The sequence below is a fragment of the Hippocampus guttulatus genome, unplaced genomic scaffold, assembly GCF_054856545.1.
Source record: "Hippocampus guttulatus isolate MCC_2025c unplaced genomic scaffold, RoL_Hgut_1.0 HiC_scaffold_25, whole genome shotgun sequence".
Classification (NCBI taxonomy): Eukaryota; Metazoa; Chordata; class Actinopteri; order Syngnathiformes; family Syngnathidae; genus Hippocampus; species Hippocampus guttulatus.
In genome coordinates, this window is record NW_028233884.1 from 1,091,255 (window position 1) to 1,093,923 (window position 2,669).

Sequence of the window (2,669 nt, forward strand, 5' to 3'; positions counted from 1 at the left end):
CAGGTGGTCATCCTGAACAAAATACATGTTGAAGTGTGTGCATAAGTCCTTTGGTTTAGGCGTGACACTCAATTTGAGTTTTTATTGCTTTAAATGCATTTTCAGCCCGAGCTGAGCACGTTTTGTGAGTTTGAATGTATCTTCATAGGAATGAGTTGTGTAGTCAAATTAATGCTCATTTAGGCTTCAGGTGGTCATCCTGAACTAAATACATGTTGAAGTGTGTGCATAAGTCCTTTGGTTTAGGCGTGACACTCAATTTGAGTTTTTATTGCTTTAAATTAAATGCATTTTCAGCCCGAGCTGAGCGCGCTTTCTGACTTTGAATGTATCTTCATAGGAATGAGTTGTGTGGTCAAATTAATGCTCATTTAGGCGTCAGGTGGTCATCCTGAACAAAATACATGTTGAAGTGTGTGCATAAGTCCTTTGGTTTAGGCGTGACACTCAATTTGAGTTTTTATTGCTTTAAATGCATTTTCAGCCCGAGCTGAGCGCGTTTTGTGAGTTTGAATGTATCTTCATAGGAATGAGTTGTGTGGTCAAATTAATGCTTATTTAGGCTTCAGGAGGTCATCCTGAACAAAATACACGTTGAAGTGTGTGCATAAGTCCTTTGGTTTAGGCGTGACACTCAATTTGAGTTTTTATTGCTTTAAATGCATTTTCAGCCCGAGCTGAGGACGTTTTGTGAGTTTGAATGTATCTTTATAGGAATGAGTTGTGTAGTCAAATTAATGCTCATTTAGGCGTCAGGTGGTCATCCTGAACAAAATACATGTTGAAGTGTGTGCATAAGTCCTTTGGTTTAGGCGTGACACTCAATTTGAGTTTTTATTGCTTTAAATGCATTTTCAGCCCGAGCTGAGCACGTTTTGTGAGTTTGAATGTATCTTCATAGGAATGAGTTGTGTAGTCAAATTAATGCTCATTTAGGCTTCAGGTGGTCATCCTGAACTAAATACATGTTGAAGTGTGTGCATAAGTCCTTTGGTTTAGGCGTGACACTCAATTTGAGTTTTTATTGCTTTAAATTAAATGCATTTTCAGCCCGAGCTGAGCGCGCTTTCTGACTTTGAATGTATCTTCATAGGAATGAGTTGTGTGGTCAAATTAATGCTCATTTAGGCTTCAGGAGGTCATCCTGAACAAAATACATGTTAAAGTGTGTGCATAAGTCCTTTGGTTTAGGCGTGACACTCAATTTGAGCTTTTATTGCTTTAAATGCATTTTCAGCCCGAGTTGAGCACGTTTTGTGAGTTTGAATGTATCTTCATAGGAATGAGTTGTGTGGTCAAATTAATGCTCATTTAGGCTTCAGGTGGTCATCGTGAACAAAATACATGTTGAAGTGTGTGCATAAGTCCTTAGATTTAGGCGTGACACTCAATTTGAGTTTTTATTGCTTTAAATGCATTTTCAGCCCGAGCTGAGCACGTTTTGTGAGTTTGAATGTATCTTCATAGGAATGAGTTGTGTGGTCAAATTAATGCTCATTTAGGCTTCAGGTGGTCATCCTGAACTAAATACATGTTGAAGTGTGGGCATAAGTCCTTTGGTTTAGGCGTGACACTCAATTTGAGTTTTTATTGCTTTAAATGCATTTTCAGCCCGAGCTGAGCACGTTTTGTGAGTTTGAATGTATCTTCATAGGAATGAGTTGTGTGGTCAAATTAATGCTCATTTAGGCTTCAGGTGGTCATCCTGAACAAAATACATGTTGAAGTGTGTGCATAAGTCCTTTGGTTTAGGCGTGACATTCAATTTGAGTTTTTATTGCTTTAAATGCATTTTCAGCCCGAGCTGAGCATGTTTTGTGAGTTTGAATGTATCTTCATAGGAATGAGTTGTGTGGTCAAATTAATGCTCATTTAGGCTTCAGGTGGTCATCCTGAACTAAATACATGTTGAAGTGTGTGCATAAGTCCTTTGGTTTAGGCGTGACACTCAATTTGAGTTTTTATTGCTTTAAATGCATTTTCAGCCCGAGCTGAGCACGTTTTGTGAGTTTGAATGTTTCTTCATAGGAATGAGTTGTGTAGTCAAATTAATGCTCATATGGGCTTCAGGAGGTCATCCTGAACAAAATACATGTTGAAGTGTGTGCATAAGTCCTTTGGTTTAGGTGTGACACTCAATTTGAGTTTTTATTGCTTTAAATGCATTTTCAGCCCGAGCTGAGCACGTTTTGTGAGTTTGAATGTATCTTCATAGGAATGAGTTGTGTGGTCAAATTAATGCTCATTTAGGCTTCAGGTGGTCATCCAGAACTAAATACATGTTGAAGTGTGTGCATAAGTCCTTTGGTTTAGGTGTGACACTCAATTTGAGTTTTTATTGCTTTAAATGCATTTTCAGCCCGAGCTGAGCGCGCTTTCTGACTTTGGATGTATCTTCATAGGAATGAGTTGTGTGGTGAAATTATTGCTGATTTAGGCTTCAGGAGGTCATCCTGAACAAAATACATGTTGAAGTGTGTGCATAAGTCCTTTGGTTTAGGCGTGACACTCAATTTGAGTTTTTATTGCTTTAAATGCATTTTCAGCCCGAGCTGAGCACGTTTTGTGAGTTTGAATGTATCTTCATAGGAATGAGTTTTGTAGTCAAATTAATGCTCATTTAGGCTTCAGGTGGTCATCCTGAACTAAATACATGTTGAAGTGTGTGC